At 48.4% G+C, this 20,339-nt stretch overlaps 1 long non-coding RNA gene across 1 annotated transcript in view; it reads right to left on the reverse strand.

The window, feature by feature from the left end:
- The window catches only part of LOC121104593, a 33,934-nt gene that overhangs the window by 3,383 nt on the left and 10,212 nt on the right, over positions 1-20,339 (reverse strand). The window contains exons 2-3 of the long non-coding RNA XR_005836918.1: positions 14,601-14,698; positions 7,471-7,911 (exon numbers count right to left, since the gene is read on the reverse strand). This is a non-coding gene — a long non-coding RNA (uncharacterized LOC121104593). The remainder of the gene's footprint in view (positions 1-7,470; positions 7,912-14,600; positions 14,699-20,339) is intronic.

Here is a 20,339-nt window from a genome sequence, read left to right on the forward strand (position 1 = left end):
GCTCTCCTGGACTCAGTCACTGCAGAAGGAGTCCCAAGCTGCTGAGTATGGAGGGAACTCCCCCTGGGCCCAGAGCCTGCCACCCTCATGCTGCATCCAGAATAATCCTTCATCCTTTTCTCACAGATGTTTCACTCACCCTACTCTCTGCTCTGAAATTCCCTCAAAAGCATTCACTAGTAATTTTTCCAAATCACAGTAATTACCTTATTACTTTGATATTAATAGACTTCAGTTGGCATCAAGGAGCCAGTTGGAACATGCCTGGACCCAGCGTGTGGGGAGGGATTCCTGGAGGCAGCCCGACATGAAGGCTGGCCTGGCTGCAGCTCCGTGGCTAACCCCTGCTAGTCTCTCAGCCCATCCACCTTCCCTCCCTCATGCCCCTGCCCAGGTCAGAGAATCCTAGAACCAGACTCCTGGGAAACAGTGGGGGTCAAATCATCCACTCTCCAGAGACCTCGAGTCACCCAGCAAAATAGAGGCAGCACCCAGAAGGGTAGCCAGGGCCCCTGGCCCCCCAGGGCAGGCTTTCCCCCTTCCTCCCCTCTGCTATGCCCCCAAAACAGATCTGACTCGGAGACCCTCCAAACCCTAGCCTGCATGAGGGGAGTCAGAAATGACTCCTTGCCTCCCAATAATAACTAATACTGATTGACTGCGGTCCATAAGCTCTCCAGGTGAAAATTGACTTAATCCTGGCAGACAGCCTCTCCTCGACTGTCCTGCCCGCCACTCCCTTGCAGTGTATTCAATCAACTTCTACCTCCCTTAAAAAAAAAATTTTTAAAAATTGGGGGCATCTGGGTGGCTCAGTGGTTGAGCATCTGCCTTTGGCTCAGGTCACGATCCCAGGGTCCTGGAATGGAGAACACACCCCCCCCCCCCCCACACCTTGCTCAGCGGGGAGCCTGCTTCTCCCTCTCTCTGCCTCTCCCCTTGCTTGTGCGCACTCTCTCTCCCTCTCTCTCTCTCTCAAATAACTTTTTTAAAAAATTGACTTAATCCTTACAGCTCCTATGTCATTTAACTGCTGTCATTTAACCCATTTTACAGATAAGGAAACAGAGTCCTGGTCAAGAAGAAGGTTACATATTGTGACTTGGAAAGTCCTCAGGGTGGATCCCTGGCCTGAACCAGTCAGCTACCGCTGCCCTAGGATCCTCCTCTCCTCGCTCTGAGGCTTTCTTGTCCTTAGCAGTGCCTGCACCCTCGCTCTGGGTCCCAGGGTAATAATGAGATGTAGCCCACATGTACTGGGGGCTAGCTCTGTACCAGATGCTTTCTAGGCATTATCTTACTTCTCCCTCAGGACTGTCTTCTGTGATAAAGATTTAATTAGCTCCATCTCAGATGAGGAATGAATGAGAGCTTAGGTGATCCCAAGAACTCCTCTTGGTAGCAGATCTGGAATTAATTCAGGTGGGCCTGACTCTCAAGTGTATTCTCCTAACCTCGACTCTTGGGCCAGCACCCTCCTCTCTAGGCTTCAGTTCCCCCATTATAATAATCGCAGGGCCCATTGATGAGGGCTCACTGAGTGCCAGGCACCCATTTGCCACAATCCCCACCTGGTCCACTGCACTTGATCTTATTAGTGCATTTGAATATGTGACCTGTCATAACCTCCAGGCAACACTGCCTTGGTCCTACCTGCCCACTCTCAGGTGGATAATGAGTGGGTTTCCAAGTCCAAGGCTCTCCAGGAACATTGCTTGGGAAACTGCCTCCGTAAATGGGGTGGGGGAAGGGACCTTCTAGGCAAAAAGGCTGCCCAGGGCAAGGCAGGCCGGGGCTGAGAGTGATTGGCAGTCAGACTAGGCCAGCCACGCCAGTCAGGGTGGGGGAGCAGTACAGAGGATCCTTTGTCAGGCCAGAAGCTGCAAGGCTGCCCCATCCCCACCATCTGGCTCCAGCTCCAGCGCAGTGATGCATGATGGGGAAACAGGGGTGGGGGTGCGGGGGGCTGCCCACCTGCTCTGCCTCCTGGGATAAGCCAACCCAAGACCTCCCAGGCCCATCTGGCCAACACATCCCCAAGCCCTAACCACCCCCGGGGACTCCTTTCGACAGGCTGAAATTGGCCGGGAGTGTGGCCAGCCTGTCGGGGTCACAGGTCACCGTTCATCTGCCAGAACAAGGGAAGGCGGGCGGGTGGGCAGGCAGCCGGTGTGGGCAAAGCCCTGGCAGTTCCTGCCGTCTGTTCTGGTGGCTGTGGAGGGAGATTTTCCTCTTCTGGGAGGCAGGGATGTGGGCCGGAAAGAACACAGGGCTCTAGGGAAATTGCACATGCACACATCTTGCTAGCTAGCAACTGCACGTCTGTGTGGGGACCCCAGAAAAGCTCTCACAAAGTGTCGTTGCAGCACTGGGTGTGATAGCAAAACACTGGCAATAACCTCAATGCCCATCCATAGGGGACTGGATAAACATACGAACCTAGACTACCGTCCTCAACCTTTCTCCACGCCCGGGCCTGAGAAAAGAGGACCCCGATGTTAACAAGACTCGACTATCTGATCCAGGAAATTCTTGCCTGGAAAAATAGGACTGGAAACCGATAAATAACGTCACTAATTGCCCCAGGAAATTCTTGCAGACCAATCTGTTTGGGGAAACGGTTTGCTCACCTTGGCAAATACCTCTCTTTGACAACAAACAAATGAAGTGTGGCCTATTTATACAGTGGAAAACTCCACAGCAGGTAAAGGGAATGAACTCAAAATGGATGGACCTTGAAAACATACGGTGAAGCGGAAAAAATCAAGTTGCAGAAAGATGTGGGGAAAATATGAGGACATATGTGACATTTTTAAAAACACAAGAATAATATTGTGTGTGATGATTCTAGTGCAATGGAAGCACACTTGTATCAACACAAGTCTGGATGTAAAAACATGCGTGCAATGTATGGAAACCCTAAACCTAAAGCGTTTATGGAAACCACCAAACTCCCCGATGGGGGGGCAGGAAGAGCAGTGGGGTAGAGGAGGAGTAAACAAAGGCTTTCACCTGAAGCTATAATGCTTTATCGTTTTTGTTGAAAAGGAAAACAAAAAAGATTTGAAGTAACATGATTAAAACGGTAGTACAGTATTCAATTATTTAGGGAAATAGGTACCCAGATAATTTTTTTTTAATTTCCTAAAATTGGGTTTTTTTACTTTCCTTTGTTTTCGTTTGTTTGTTTTTAAAGATTTATTTCTTTATTTGACACAGAGAGAGAGAGCACAAGCAGGGAGAGCAGCAGGCAGAGGGAGAAGCAGGCTCCCTGCTGAGCAAAGAGCCCAATGTGGGGCTGGATCCCAGGACCCTGGGATCATGACCTGAGCCAAAGGTAGATGCTTAACTGACTGAGCCACCGAGGCATCCCTCTTTTTTCGTTTTTAAATAAGCTCTATGCCCAACATGGGGCTCAAACTCATGACCCCAAGATCAAGAGTAACCAACTGAGCCAGCAAGGCACCCCCAGGGAGCCTTCCTACTTTAAGTTCTTTTGAATATATACCCAAAAGTGAAATTGCTGGATCATATGGCAATTCTATAATTAGTTTTTCCAGGAATTGCCATACCATTTTCCATAGCAACATTCTCCATTCCTCTCTGCAGTGCTCAAGGGTTTCAATTCCACACCCTCACCAATTCTTGTTAGTCTCCGTTTTTTGGGGTAATAGCCAACCTAATGGGTGTGTGAAGTGGGCTTTTTTTTAAAAAGTATTTATTTAGTTGAGGGACGCCTGGGTGGCTCAGTTGGTTAAGCGTCTGCCTTCAGCTCAGGTCATGATCCCAGAGTCCTGGCATTGAGTCCCACATCAGGCTCCTTGCTCAGTGAGGAGACTGCTTCTCTCTCTGCCTGTAGCTCTCCCTGCTTGTGCTCTCTCTGACAAATAAATACATAAAATCTTAAAAAAAAAAAAAAAGATTTATTTATTTGAGAGAGAGCGCATGAGTGGGGGGTAGTGCAGAAGAAGAGAGAGCATCTCAAGCACGCTCCCCGCTGAGCGCAGGGCTAGATCCCACAACCCACGAGATCACAGACCTTAACTGAAACCAAGAGTCAGCCAGCGGCTCAACTGACTAACCAACCAGACTGAGCCACCCAGGCACCCCTGGGCTTTTTTTTTTTTTTTAATGCAAATACCTTAATGCAAATCCCCGTGTATGCCTTTCTGTGTTTAAAAAAAGAAAACATTCCCAGAGCTAAAGGAAAAAGGGCAGGTCAGAATCAAGTCCATGATCCAGGAGTTAGGTCTGTGGGGCATTGGACAAGTCCCTTCACCTCTCTGAGCCCCCAATTTTGCCACCCAAGGAAAGGGAGGAGTAACCCCATTCCCAGAATTAAGGTTCCTTAACAATTGTTCAGACATGTGTGCAAAGAAAAAAAATTGGTCAGAAGGTCAATTGATGGGGCGTCTGGGTGGCTCAAGTCAGTTAAGCATCTGCCTTGGGCTCAGGTCATGATCGCAGGGTCCTAGGATCAAGCCTCACATTGGGCTCCCCACTCAGTGGAGAGCTTGCTTCTCCCTCTCCTTCTGCTGCTCCCCCTGCTTGTGCTCTCTCTCTGTCAAATAAATAAATAAATAAAATCTTAGGGGAAAAAAAGGTCAATTGGTCAGCCTACAAAAAGTTGGGAAGCAGAAGCTGGGTGAAGAAAATGGGAGGCCCACGAAGCCTTTAGCAAGGATCAGGCATTTCCAAACTTTAAAGCCCTCCCATTATATAAAAAAAGGAAGTGGAGGCTCAGAGGGCAGGGGGACCTGCCCAAAGGCACACTAGGCAGAGATGAGACCTGATCCCAGAGCTGAAACTCTAAGCCCTACAATTCACTGCCTTGCCTGTGACCTTATCCTGATCTCCACAGTTCAATAGAGTCCGGCCCTGCAGATCAGAAAGTGTGAGCAACTCGATGATAAAGTAACTAATATTTAATGAGTAATTGCCATGTGCCAGGCACCACGCTACACTCGGGGTCCCCACACCCCAGTGGGTAGGTATACTTTTTGCTCACTGATTGGGAAATGGAGTCTTAGATAAGACAGGGGTTTTGCCCAAAGTCACAAAGCTATTAGCGCTGGCCAAATATTGGTGTTTGGTCTGTGTGGCTACAGCACCAGAACTCCCCATCTGCATATGGAAGACACAGAACTCGAAACCAGAACACGCCAGGACTCCAGGCCAGTGCACATTCTTGGCCCCCTCTGCCTCCCAGGGAATAAAGGAATTCCTCAGAGCACTTTGCTGCTGTCCTTCCTTGTGTCTCCTCTCCCTCCCAGCCGTGGGCACAGCCCACGTGACTTCCCATGGAACTTGGAGGCTGACCTGCCACAGGTCCCGGGGCACCGTGAGGGGGAGCCCGCAGGGTTGCGGTTTCCACAGCATCTCTGAAGTAGATCAGTGGCACCTTCTTCCCAGGCTGCAGGTGCTTCTGCAGCTGTGTGAGCCTCATCTTGGTCTCCTGGGACCTCAAAGCGTCCCCTCCAGGCCCACCCAGCCCCAAGCCAGGTAGGCCCTGGCTCACGTACAGGTACTGACACTTGCTTGCGGGTCCCTGCAAGAGCCAAGCCAGCCCACACATGTACACACACCAAGAGATGACCCTGGAGGGCGGTGGGGGCTTGGGTGAAACTGGTGAAGAGGATTAAGAGTACTGGTATCATATTGTGATGAGCACTGCGTCATGTATAGAATTGTTCAAACAGAGGCGCCTGGGTGCCTCAGTCGGTTAAGTGTCTGCTTAGGCTCAGGTTATGATCCCAGGGTGCTGGGATCGAGCCCCACATTGGGCTCCCTGCTCAGAGGGAGCCTGCCTCTCCCTCTCTCCCCTGCTTGTGCTCTCTCTCACTCTCTCTCTCTCAAATAAATAAAGTCTTAAAAAAAATGAATTGTTGAAATACTATATTGTATAGTTGAAAGTAATACAACACTGTATGTTAACTATACTGGATTTAATATTCAAAAAAAAAAAAAAGGCTCAGTCCATAGAATGTGTGACTCATGATCTCAGGGTTATAAGTTCGAGCCCACGTTGTGTGTAGATATTACTTAGAAACAAATTTTTTTTTTAAGATTTTATTTATTTTTATTCGAGAGAGAGGGAGCATGAGGAAGGCGGGGAGGGGCAGAAGGACAAACAGACTCCCTGCTAAGCCGGGAGCTCGAAGCTGGGCTCCATCCCAGGACCCTGAGATCATGACCTGGGCCAAAGTCAGGTGCTTAACCGACTGAGCCACCCAGGCACCCCTTAAAAATAAAATCTAAAAAAAAAAAAGAAAGAAAAAAAAAAGAGGTGGCCCTGCGTCATTCTCACCTCCAGATTCCCAGCACTTGCCCCTGTGCCCCATCGTTTTATTACCACCTCCTTCCAGTAAGGAGTTCAGACTTCAGGCCTCCAGAGAGGGGAAGAGAAGCCAGTTTAGGTTTTAGAACAGGGCCTCAGGCTACAAACCATTCTTTAAAGGCAGGGGAGGGGCACCTGGCGGACTCAGTTGATGGAGCGTGCAACTCTTGATCTCAGGGTGGTGAGTTCAAGCCCCACACTGGGTGCGGAGCCTACTTAAAAATAAATAAATAAATAAGTCTTTTTAAAAATGAAAATAAATAAATAAAGGCCTAGGAAAGAGGCCTGGGCTGGAGTAATTATGAATAATAATAATTATTATAGTTAAACTAATTACCGTACCGAGAGAGCAGCAAGAGTAATTGCTGACCTTGAGAGCTTATCAGTATGCTAAATGCACATTTTCTCATTTATTTATTTATTTTTAAAGATTTTATTTACTTGAGAGAGAGAGATTGAGAGAGAGAGAGAAAGAGCATGAGCAGAGGGAAAGGCAGAGGGAAAGGGAGAGGCAGACTCCCCACTGAGCAGGGAGCCGGAAGCGGGGCTCAATCCCAGAACCCAGGGATCATGACCTGAGCCGAAGGAAGCCGCTTAACTGACTGAGACACCCACGCGCCCACATTTTCTCGTTTAATCACTGAATTCTCTTAAGACTGCTGTGAGGTAAGACTGCTTTCTTTACATTTTAAAAAAGGGAAGACCAGGCTCAGAGAGGTTAAGAAACTTGCTCAAGGTCACACAGCTTCCAGGTGGTAGAACCTAAAGAGTGAAGAGACCTGGTAACCTAGACCTTACCCTGCCTGATGCTTCCTGAAGGACTCTGGGAAAGTTAAACCCCTTCAGGGCCTCAGTTTGCACAGATGCAGAGGGGAGGAAGAGACAGAGGATAGAATAGGAGCCCAGAAGCATGGAGCTGAGACTACGAAGGCCAGGACACGCGCTGTCTTTCCGCAGTGTCAGTTTTATTCAATCATAAAGCAAGGTCAACATAACTGTAAAGCAGGTTCAGGATTCCAAAGTCAATGACATCCCATTCAACTTGGCTCCATACCCATCACACAAAACAAAGTACAATACAAAGTCACGCAACAAACAAGATACCACAAAGGTAAGAAGTTAACAAACCCAACCTGAAGCCAGGCTGTGAGCTTGAGATGGGGCTCTGGTCCTGGCTCGGCTCTCGGTGCTTACTGCTCATTCCGTTCCGGCAGTGGAGGCTCTCTGTTATGCTCAGAGCTCAGTCGGGTCTTGGGCAAAGACCGTTCTAACAGGGTCCGATGTGGAAGAGTCAGTGTCTGGAGAATGTGACAGTTTGCTGCAGAAATCCTCCCTCTTCAGAGGAATTTGATCAGTGTTTAGGGCTCCCAGACCTCTTCTGGTTCTACTGATGATAACTTCTTGGTTCTTCCAGACTCTCTTGGCTTTGCTAGTTATCAGTTCTGAGGGCTGCCAGCATGTTCTGGTTCTGGTGATATCTATCCTCAGCTCATTGCCCTTGGCTGCCTTCCTGATTCATTACGTCACTCCTTGGCATGGGTGACTGCTTGACGTGAGTGACTCCATCTTGCTGTCTATAAGAAGCACAATTTGGTATGCAGTGAAAAAAGTTTCCTAAGGACTGTAAGTAAAATCCAATTAAGCCTAGGAGAAGGGAATTCTTAGTCCCATTTCACAGATGAGGACTTGATGGCACAGAGAGGTTAAGTAACTTACCCAGTGCCACACAGCTTGCGGACACAGATTTGCATCCAGATCTATTAGCCCTCACTTTGTGACTGTTACCCCAGAGGTCACTCAGCAAGTTCCTGATCCAAAACCAAAGGCTCTGAGTGCGCTGTGAGGTTTGGACTTTTTCCTCTCTAGATCTGCACGATCCAATCCAACAGCCACCAGCCACATGTAGTTATTTATAATGACACTTAACAATTCAGTTCCCCTGTCACATTAATCACCTCTCAAGTGCTCAATAGCCACATGTGGCCAATGCCTGCTGTACCAGACAAGCAGATAATAGACGTCTCCATTGTCTCAGAGACTCCTGTTGGAGAGCGCTCGTCGAGATGGCGAGATGGCGGCGAGGGAAGACGCTGAAGGGTGGGAGCAGCAGGAATAGGAGCGGGGCAGGTGTTTGGGCTGGAACCACCTTTCATTAGGACTCAGGGGAGGAAGGGGTGGGTACCTGCGGAGTTAAAGTAAACAGGTTATGGAACCCAGATGGCAGGTGGGGGCTGAGAGGTGGAGGTGGTGAGGGAGCAGGGAGGTGTGCCTGAGAGTTCAGCCTCCTGCTTCTGACAGATCTAGAATCCTTCCTTGCCACTTGCTTTGGGCAACTTCCCTGAGCTTCAGTTCCTGCAACCAGAAAGTGGAAAGAATAAAAGTACCAGCTGCACAAGGCTCGTTGTGAGTTTTAAAGGGATATCGGGGATAAAGAGAGCTTCTCCTACCATCTGTGATAAGGGACCAGTTTACTGTTTTGTTTTGTTTTTTCCTTTTCTTTTCAGTTTACTGTTTCCAAACTACTACGGACAGATACTTTTTGTACAATACCTGGAAAATGAAGTGTTGGAAAAATAGTCATGCGCCTGGATGTCCTGGCAATGTCAAACTGTCATAAAAGTTTCTCAACACTCTTCATGTCTTACATATTTTGTGCTGACGGTTTTGGAACAAACACTATCCAGGAACCACACTTTCAGTAGCAATGATTATAGATCATTTGGTTTCATCGCTGACACAGTCCGTGGCATTGCTATTATTGCTATTGTTAATAATGCTATTGATGGAGCAATGAATAATAAATGTGGGGGGTGGGAGAAGCAGTCTTGGGCAATACCATATTATAATATTCGTAAGGGCAAGAGGTAGGACTGAGGCCCATATACAGTCCCTCCAGCGTCCTCTCATTCAATGCAGTAGGCAGAGAGCTACATAGGCCATAGGCCTGATTAGAAGCAGACCTGGCACTGGGGCCTGACTAGCCCAGATGTGCCTCTATGCATATTATTATTGTTATTTTTTAAAGATTTATTCACCTATTTGATGGGGCGCCTGGGTAGCTCAGTCAGTTAATCAGCTGCCTTCGGCTTGGGTCATGATCTCAGGGTCCTGGGATTGAGCCCCATATGGGGCTCCCTATTTAGTGGGGAGTCTGCTTCTCCCTCTCCCTCTGTAGCTCCCCCAGTTTGTGCTCTCTTGCTCGCTGTCAGATAAATAAATAAAATCTTTAAAAAAAAAAAAGATTTATTCACCTATTTGAAAGAGAAAGGGAGAGCGAGAGCAAGCAAGTGGGGGTGGGGGGAGAGGGAGACAAGCAGACTCCCCGCTGAGCAGGGAGCCCGATGCTGGACTCAATCCTAGGACCCTGGGATCATGATGGACGCCAAAGGCAGATGCTCAACTGCCACCCAGGCACCCCTAGGTATATTATTTTCCCCAGCTTCTCTTCTGCTGAAACTCTGGTGTCATGGCTCAAAGGAAGAGAAACAGATCCTTCTGCAACAGTTTGTCTTACCAACTGAACGGCTGGGTAGAGGGCAGGTTCCAGCTCCCAACCTCTCTACCCTCCTGCCACAGGCCCATCCTATGTGCTATTTGCAATTTCCTCCTGGGCATTATTCCTGCCTTCACCTAGTTAACACCCACTGATGACTGAGATTTTTGCTCCCCACCTGCTTTCACATGTAGGTTTCCTGATTGATTGCTTGCTTGCTTTTTAAGTAAGCCCTGCACCCAATGTGGGGCTTGAACTCACAACCCTGGGCCCATGAGTCACACGCTCTACAGACTGAGCCAGCCAGGCACCCCAGGGAGGTTTTCTGATTGATTAGAATTTCATGGCTTCAGAGTTTTATTAGTTAGAATTTCACAACCAGAGAATTCTATTGATTAGAATTTTATGGCACCAGAGAAGTATTGATTAGCGTTCCATAAACCCCAGAATTCTATTACTTAGAATTTCATGACTGGAGAATGCTATTGATTCGAATTTCATGGCGTCTTAGCATTCATCAATGCATGCTTCCCCCAGACACCCACACAGATCCTCAGCTCTCTGCTCAAACTGTTACCTTCTCGGTTGTTTTAAAGATTTATTTATTTATTTGTCAGAGAGAGAGAGAGCAAGAGAGAGCACAAGCAGGGGAAGCGGCAGGCAGAGGGAGAAGCAGGCTCCCCTCTGAGCAGGGAGCCCGATGTGGGACTCATCCCAAGACACTGGGATCATGACCCGAGCCGAAGGCAGGCACTTAACCAACTGAGCCACACAGGTGTCCCCAAACTGTTACCGTCTCAGGAGGGTTTCTCTTACTTCCCTATTTCAAAGGGTCTGTCTGCCACCTGCTCCAGCTTTATTTTTTCTCCATGGTGGTGGTCATCGCTTAACATACTCAATACATTATGAACTGCCTCCTGTACCAGGTGGTGAGAAGCTCCCCCAGGGCAGCGATATATATATATATATATATATATTTTTTTTTTTTGGTCTTGTTCACTGCTGTATCCCCAAGGTCTAGAACAGTGCCTGGCACACAGTACATGTTCAATATTTGCTCAATGTTTACAAATGAATCAATTACATAATGAATAAACTGCTGTAAATACTACATAAAGGTACCATGCAATCATTTTTAAAAGAGTGACTGCCAACTTATCCACCTACCTTCTGTGCCTGACTCAATGATTCAACTCATGATGGAGAGGGGAGTGCCTCTCTCTAGCTGTGCCCCTTGCCCTACGTCAGGGGTCTCGTCTGAGTTAAGATCTAGGCTCCGAGGAGAGGAAAAGGAATTGAAATGGGTAGGCGAGTCCAAAAGGGGGATACCTACAATTGGTAGTCTCCGTAGTCTCCCCAAAAGGGGGTACCTACAATTGGTAGTCTCCGTAGTCTCCCCAAAAGGGGGTACCTACAATTGGTAGTCTCCGTAGTCTCCCCAAAAGGGGATACCTACAATTTGGAACCCTACTGTTTTTCAGACCTTGAATGTTACCATTACCTTTTTCAGGAATTTCTCCCTGATGGCCAGATTAACTTGGCTCTCATGTCAAATGCTCTCCAACTTCCATACACCCTGTTCACAGCACGCTGTACTACTTGTATTTAGAGATGTGCTGGGTGACTGTTGATATCTGTAGATAAGGACCACATCTGTTTTGTCCCTTATGCCTAGACCAGTGCCTAGCACATAGCAAGTGCTCCAGACCTGTTTGTGGAATGAATGCATGATCTGCTAGGGTCCTTAGTAGCCAAGGGTCAGGGAATGTCAGGAAGAGGACCGTCAGGGGACTGTGAGCTTGAATACCCAGCCTCCCTCTGGAGCCAGGGGTAGGGTAGGAGTGGGCAAACCTTTCCTATAAATGGACAGATAGTAAAACCTAGGCTGCCCGCTGCTGTAGCAATTAGACATAAACAATATGTAAATGATAAAGCCAGCTGCTTTCAAAAAAACCTTTACTTACAGACCTCAAACTTGGCTTAAGGTTAGTAAACACTTCAGAAACGGTACAGAACAGTGGGGCAGGCGAGGGCTATAATTTGCAAAACTCCAAAATAAAACTTTAAGTAGAAAGTTAAGGGTGGGGGTGTCTGGGTGGCTCAGTCGTTAAGAGTCTGCCTTCCGCTCAGGTCATGATCCCAGGGTCCTGGCATCGAGCCCCGCATTGGGCTTCTTGCTCAGCGGGAAGCCTGCTTCTCCCTCTCCCACTCCCCCTGCTTGTGTTCCCTTTCTCGCTGTCTCACTCTCTGTCAAATAAATAAATAAAAATCTTTAAGAAAGAAAGAAAGAAAGAAAGAAAGAGAGAAAGAAAGAAAGAAAGGGAGACTACGGTGAAGAAGGGACGTTTTGTAAGTCTTCCATGTTGGGCAAGTCTCTTAACCACTCTGAGCCTTAGGCTCCTCCTTTGGAAAAGGGAGAGCATAAAAGTCCTTTGTTCCCTAGGTGGTCCTGAGGATTAACAGAGATAACACCTTCCTTTCCAGACAGGTGGGCTGAGCCACTGGGTTACTAATGTTAATCATAATCATTATTACCATCACCAGGGGGACTGTGGGAGGAGCAAGTGCAAGGACTTTTGCAAAGCCCCCGGCAAAAAGTCTGTCACTATGGAGACCTCCGTAGAAGCTCCTAACTTCCTGTTTTCCACCCCCACCCTCACCCCCACCCCTCACTCCACCCTAGGTCATTCAAGATAGAACTCCCCAGCATCCTGCACTGGCCCCCCAGGTCTCCTGCTCCCCAGGCCTTGCCCAAGACAGGAGAAGGTGCCCATGGCAGCTGGCCAGGGTAGGGGAGAGGACCGGGTGTGGAGGGAGGAGGGTTCTGACCAGGTCCCCCGCCCATTGTCTGAGCCCGCCAGCCCGCCAGCCCGCCAGCCAGCTGATGTCCTGGGTCTCCGACACCAGCTGGCTGGCCCCACCCCCACCCCCATTCCCCCCAATTCCCCCTCCTCCCAGCTCCCTCCTTGTCACTCAGCCTCCGCACCCACCCGCAGCCTAGAAAGATGCAGGGTGTGACCAGAGGATCTGAGCTTTGTCCCCCAAATTGTAGACTGATTTGCATTCCTTTAGCAATTTGCACACTCCATTCATTTGTAGAGAGCTAGAAGTTGCAAAGCCTGCAGGGGTCTTTGGGCTTATTTGATCTGAGTCAGGTTTTGAAAATGTGATTTTGGGTGTTCCCTTTCAGCCTTCAGCACTTCCTTATTCTGGAACACTGACCAGATGATTTTGCCACTCTGACCCTCAGTTTCCTCATCTGTAAAATGGGGACAATAACCTACCTTTCCTACAGAGTAGCAGCGGGGAGTAAATAAGAGAACGTACGCAATGAACCTGGCACAGAATGTGCATCACAGATGTTAGCTTGCTATTACTTAAACATATTATCATCCTAACGTCCTCCAGAGCCAACTGTTAAACCTGTGCTGTCCAATAAGGCAATCACTAGCCACAAGTGGCTACTTAAATTTAAATTAAATTAAATCGGAACTTGAGATCCTCCGTCACACCAGCCATACTTTAAGTGCTCTACAGCCGTGTGTCCTGGTGGCGCGGAGCAGCAAAGAAAGTTGGGTGAAACCGGGCTGATGCAAACCCTCTCATTCCCCAGAGCTTTTCCCCTTTTCCCAAAGAGGGCTCTCCCTATTGCAGTCTTTCTCCCCGCCCCTTCAAGGTAATGACCTTGGTGAGTGGGTGTTCTTTTGTTCTCTGCACCTGGGCAGGAGGGTGGAGAACAGGTGTGGAGCTGTGCCCTAGAGCACCGAGGGGGTGGGCGCAATCATCCGCGTTGTAAAGCAAACAGCTGCACCCAATTCTGCCCTAGCCACCAGCAGGAGCCTCCTTGGGCCCGGATGCGGATGAGGGAGGGGAGACACTGGGAGTTTCGGGCCCAGGACCCACCGCCTCCCATAGGCGGTTTAAGGTCACACAACAAGTCTGAGCCTGGGATGAGCAGTTTCCAGCACAGCTGACACCTGGGGAAGGTGCACCAGATGGGAGGCCCAGAGCGGAGGGGAGGAGAGGATTAGCAACCTCTTAGTGCCAAGGCTCAGCTGCACCAGAGGCTGAAAGGCGTAAATAGGTTACATTCAGGCTATTTCGAACGTTATGCATCCGCTGTGGTCCCACCTCACTAATGGAGTTTAACAACCACAGCAAGACATGTATACCTGCATGTGACTGTCCACCCACATCCCAAAGTTAACATCCTGGAGCCAGAACCCTTGCTTTTGCCTCCACGATGTGTCTGTTCATCCCGCAGCTGTCTCCACCTCTGGGGATGGCTGCCCCATCCTTCCAGGGGTCTGGCCCAAATCTCAGAATACCCTTACCCTTTTCTTTCCCGTACCCTGCAAAGGAGCCATCAGCAAATCCAATCGGCTTCACCTTCAAAATACATCTTGAGGGGCACCTGGCTGGGTCAGTTGGTGGAGCGTGCAACTCTTGATCTCTTGATCCCAGGGGTGTGAATTTGAGCCCCATGTTAGGTGTAGAGATTACTTAAAAAAATTTGGGGGGGGTTGACGCCTGGGTGGCTCAGTCAGTTAAGCGTCTGCCTTTGGCTCAGGTCATGATCTCGGGGTCCAGGGACCAAGCCCCACGTCGGGCTCCTTGCTCAGCGGAGGGTGGGGGGGCTTGCTTCTCCCTCTCCCTCTGCCCCTACCCCTGCTTGTGCTCATTCTCTCTCTCAAATAAATAAATAAAATCTTTTTAAAAATTTGTTTTAGTCTTAAAATCAATCAATCTTGAATCCAACCCCACTGTCACCTTGGTCCCGCTGTCACCTTGGTCTAAGCCACCGTTGTCTCCTTCTCGGATTGCTGTGGCAGCTTCCCACCATTGCCTCCTCCGGTATACTCTTCACCCTGGAGGCATAAAGACCATGTTACTCTTCTGCTCCAAACTGTTTAATGGCTCTGAAATTCACTCAGAACAAAGTCAATTTCCTTACTGCAGCCTACTGGGCCCCATTTATCTAGCCCTTGACCCCTTGTCCAGCCACATACTGGTGTCCTTTCTGTGCCATGCACACACCTGCCTCAGGGCCTTTGCTCCTGCTACCCTCCACCAGGAGCCACTCTTAACTCACACAGCTTCTAGCAACTTTTTTTTCCCTTCTTACCTTAAGGTCTTAAGAATGGAAAATACCTTTTCAGAGAAGGCTTTCTTTTCCACGTTATATAAAACAGAACTCCCTGGGCCTTATTTCTCCTCAGGACACCTATCATAGTATTTACTTGCTCGCTGTCAGTCCATTGTGTGGGTCCCCTCACAAGAATGGTGGTTCCATGGGGCAGGAATTTTGGCTATCTTGTTCAGTCCTATATTCCCAGGACTCTGCACGTAGTAGGTGCTCAGTAAAGGAAGGAAGCACAAGCCGTGTGCTAGGAACCACACTTAGCACCTAATAGGGTTATCTCATCGAATCCCCAGGGCCCCTAAGGCAGGCACTGTTATTATCTGACTTTGCAGATGGGGAAATGAGGCTCAGAAGCACTGACTGGCCCCAAATTAGTAACAGACTTAAAGTGTGTCTCTTGTACCACTCCCCCACATACAATCAGAATTGACAGTCAGGGAGCTGAAGGAGACTGAATTCTGAGTGCCTCAGGGCGTTCAGTTGCATAAGCATGACGTCTGAGACCCTCTCCTCTATGAGTGGGCAACTCTCAACAGATGAGCTTCTCACACGTTCTCAGAGGAGACTCTAAATCTCTGGATTTCTCTTCACTTCCAGTGTGGCTTGTGGCCAATTGTTTAAAGGGGGAAAAAAAAAAAAAAAGCAAATCAGAGCCCTCTGGGGAGTACTTGAAACCTTTCATATGCGTTCCCTTGCCTCAGGCTGTGACCTCCCTTCCCCTTCCCAGGTCTCCAAGTGGCAGCCCAGCCTCCCCGCCCAGCAGAAAGAGGAGTGCGGCTGAGGGTCTGAAGAGCTCTGTGCGAGGGACAGGTGGAGAAGACAGGAGAGGGCTGGGGGAGGTGTAAGAGATAGGTCTGGGCCAGGCAATATAGGACATTGAGGAGTCTGGGCAGTATTTTTCTTTTGGTTTTGGTTTTGATTTTTGTTGGAGGAAAAACGTATAGAGCACAAATCTTAACTGTGAATTTTCTCAAGCTAAATACACCTCCGAGAAGGTGAGCTCCCAGATCAATAATCAGAATTATCACCAGCCCCCGGCGTGCCAGCCGAGTCACTACCCTTCCTCCATCCTCAGGGTCACCACTGCCCCGATTTCCGACAGCACAGATTAGTATTACTTATTTTTTTTTTAAAGATTGTATTTATTTATTCGACAGAGATAGAGACAGCCAATGAGAGAGGGAACACAAGCAGGGGGAGTGGGAGAGGAAGAAGCAGGCTCATAGCAGAAGAGCCTGATGTGGGGCTCGATCCCATAATGCCGGGATCACACCCTGAGCCCAAGGCAGACACTTAACGACTGAGCCACCCAGGCGTCCCTAGTATTACTTATTTTTGAAATTTTATATGTAAGTGGAATCATTCGGTATGTACTGTTTTGTGTCTGGCTTCTTTAACTCAACACTAAGTGAGATTCAGTTCTGTTGTCTGTATAGCAATAGTTCATTCACTGCCATTGCTATGCAGTATTCCACCGTGTGAAGGTGTCACAACTTATCCTCCTGTTGACAAACACTTGGGAACTTTCGCGTTTGGGCTCTGGTAAACAGTGCTCCTGTAACTGGGTACATGTCTTCTCACGCACACATGGAAGCATTCCTGTCCAGCATCTACCTACGAGTGAAAATGCTGCATGACAGGGCACTCCCCCAGCATGTGCTCCCTCTCTGGCTGTCTCTCTCTCTGTCAAATAAATAAATAAAATCTTTAAAAAAAAAGATTCTATTTATTTGACAGAGAGAGAGAGCACAGTGGGGTGAGGGGCAGAGGGAGAGGCAGAAGCAGGCTTCCCACCGAGCAGGGAGGACCCTGGGATCATGACCTGAGCCAAAGGCAGCCGCTTAACAACTGAACCACCCAGGCGCCCCTCATGTGCGGTATTTCTGTGTGGCTGGAGAGGAAGGCAGGACAGGCAGAAGGTGAGGGTAAGTGAGACCAGAGTGGGTACAGCCTCGAATAGCGTGATGCATTTGAATAGTCCCTGTCAGGCTGTGAGGAGCCAGTCAGGATTTACAGGAGGCTGGAGAATGGGCAGGGAAACTAAATCCGAGGTGAGCTGTGGTCACATCCTCCGGCTGCAGAGGACGGTTGAGGAAGGGAGAACCTCGGACGCAGGAAAACCAACGAGGAGAAGTCTGCAGCAAGCAGTGCACATGTCTGCAAGTGTGACATATTCGCAATAAAATGTCTAAAGGGAGACCAGAAAAGTGCGGTGATGAGAACCTCAGCCTGGGCAGCGGAAGTGAGTATGAGGAGAAAGACACGGATTCTGTGAAGTCAAAGGGGTGAAGAACGGTATGGAAGTTGAGAGAAGCAAGCCTCTGTATCCTTGCCTGCAGGACAAGAGATGCACTGCTTTGGGGTGGCAGCCACTTCTCCTCTTGGGCACTTCTGAACCTCATGAATTTACTTACCTCTCAGGGAGCAATACTGGCCATTAGCGGTAGATCACATTTTCATCTACAAATCTGGAAATGTTCTACAATAAGTTTTTTTTTTTTAAAGATTTTTTATTTATTTATTCGACAGAGATAGAGACAGCCAGCGAGAGAGGGAACACAAGTAGGGGGAGTGGGAGAGGAAGAAGCAGGCTCATAGCAGAGGAGCCTGATGCGGGGCTCGATCCCATAATGCCGGGATCACGCCCTGAGCCGAAGGCAGACGCTTAACCGCTGTGCCACCCAGGTGCCCCTCTACAATACGTTTTTAAAAAGATTTTACTTATTTATTTGAGAGAGAAAGTGAGCAAGAGAGAGAGAGCACGACCAGCCCCGGAGGGAAAGGGAGAAGCCGACTCCCCACGGAGCAGGGAGCCTGAGGCAGGGCTCGATCCCGGCACCCTGGGATCATGACCTGAGCCCAAGGCAGCCGCTTAACCGACTGAGGCACCTGGGCGCCCCTCTACGATTGTTTTAATAGCCATTGTCAGGGTGTTGTGAGATGAGCCTGCTTGACCACTACTGATGGAAATAGGATTGGGTAAAACTGTAAATGTTGCTACTATTTGACCCAATGATCCCATTTTGAAAAACCTGTTCTTTTTTTTTTTTTTTTAAGATTTTATTTATTTATTTGACAGAGATAGAGACAGCCAGTGAGAAAGGGAACACAAGCAGGGGGAGTGGGAGAGGAAGAAGCAGGCTCACAGCAGAGGAGCCTGATGTGGGGCTCGATCCCAGAACGCCGGGATCACGCCCTGAGCCGAAGGCAGACGCTTAACCGCTGTGCCACCCAGGCGCCCCTGAAAAACCTGTTCTTAGAACCTGAAAATAGGAAAGACTGATGCACAGTGGTGTTCAGTAAGGCCTTATTTATGATGCAAAAAAATAAATAAATAAATAAAAAGCAGCAGCCCTAATGATTATACAAATCAGATTCTATCAAAAGCAGACTATTATGTGACCATCCACTAAAGTGATGTGACGTTGATGGATAATTTTTAGTGACAAGGAGAAACACTGTGTATATAAAAGCAAAAAAAGGCAGGATGTAGAAATGCATCAAGAGCACGATCTCAATTATGTACAAATACTAATGAATAGAAAGAAATCGAGGCTATCTGGTAAACTGGTGAGAGCATTTATTCCTCAGTATTAAGAACTAAGAGCGATTTACATTTTCTTTTAAAAATTTGTAAAAATATTTTATTTATTTAAGTGAGAGAGAGAAAGCACAAGACGGGGAAGGGTCAGAGGAAGAAGCAGACTTCCCGGTGAGCCAGGAGCCTGATGCTGGACTTGATTCCGGGACTCCATCCCGGGACCCCGGGATCATGACCTGAGCCAAAGGCCAGCGCTTAATCCACTGAGCCACCCAGGTACCCTTTTTAAAATTTTTAAAAGATTTTATTTAGGGCGCCTGGGTGGCACAGTTGGTTAAGCGTCTGCCTTGGGCTCAGGTTATAATCCCAGGGTCCTGGGATTGAGTCCTGCATTGGGCTCCCTGCTCATCCGGGAGCCTGCTTCTCCCTCTCCTCCTGGCTTGTTCTCTCTCTGTCGCTCTCTCTGTTGCTATCTCTGTCTCTCTTAAATAAATAAATAAAAATCTTTTTAAAAAATTTTTATTTTTTTTTTAAAAAAGATTTTTATTTATTTATTTGACAGAGAGAGAGGCAGCAAGAGAGGGAACACAAGCAGGGGGAGTGGGAGAGGGAGAAGCAGGCTTCCCGCTGAGCAGGGAGCCCAATGTGGGGCTTGATCCCAGAAAGCTGGGATCATGACCTGAGCCAAAGGCAGATGCTCAACGACTGAGCCATCCAGGCGCCCCTAAATAAATAAAATCTTTAAAAATTTTATTTATTTGAGAGAGAGAGAAGGTGTGAGAGAGAGCAAGAGCCAGGGGGAGGAGCAGAGAGAGAGGGAGAAGCTTGGGGACCATCCCAGGACCCAGGACCTGAGCCGAACGCAGATGCTTAACTGACTGAGGCACCCAGGCGCCCCTGATTTTCATTTTCTTCCTCATCTTGTTGTATAGCACACAAGCTCCTCACCATGAGAACCCTCCCATTCCTCTCGTGATCATAAATAATGCTGAATTTTAATATAACTCAGCTTGGTCATCTTTCCTCCTGGGGGCTCTAGGACTCTTCAGCCTTCTACAGAGAAAATGTCTTGCTTACTAGAAAAGCCCCAGCCATGCCAAATAGTTCTCCAGTGCACAGACAGGCTTTCTAAAGTGCCATGGACATTTCAGGCTCCTGTTTATCCAACAAGGATCATACACCTTTAAATCGGCTCCCCTCACTGCCTGTCATCTGGCTAGGCCTTGTGTTTATTATACATTAGCAGAAGGGGCTTGGCCAGTGCAGATGGCAGGCAGCATGCACTTCTCCCTGCCACCCATCTTTATCCTCTTAGTCACTAGTTAAAGAAAAACAATCACTTGGTTTGGACATGAAGCAGCCAGGGCCACGAGCAATTTCCTCAAGTCTATCACATCTATAATTCCTTTAAAAGGTTGCAAGGGGCACCTGGTGTCTCAGTCTGTTGGGCATCTGCCTTCAGCTCAGGTCATGATCCCAGGGTCCTGGGATGGAGAACCCCACTTTGCATCAGGCTCCTTGCTCAACGGGGAGCCTGCTTCTCCCTCTCCCTCTGCCTGCTGCACCCCCTCCTTGTTCTCTCCTCCCTCTGTCAAATAAATAAATAAATAAAAATTTAAAAAAAATAATAAAAGGTTGTGAGAGAATGTCAGAATTCTTTTTTATTTTTATTTTTTTAGAGATTTTATTTATTTATTAATTTGAGAAGGAGAGAGAGGGAGCACGTGTGCAGGAGCAGGGGGAGGGGCAGCGGGAGTAAGGAGCCTGATACAGGCCTTGATGCCAGGACCCCGGGATCATGACCTGAGCTGAATGCAGACACTTA

Source organism: Ursus maritimus, unplaced genomic scaffold, assembly GCF_017311325.1.
Source record: "Ursus maritimus isolate PB19 unplaced genomic scaffold, ASM1731132v1 scaffold_22, whole genome shotgun sequence".
Classification (NCBI taxonomy): Eukaryota; Metazoa; Chordata; class Mammalia; order Carnivora; family Ursidae; genus Ursus; species Ursus maritimus.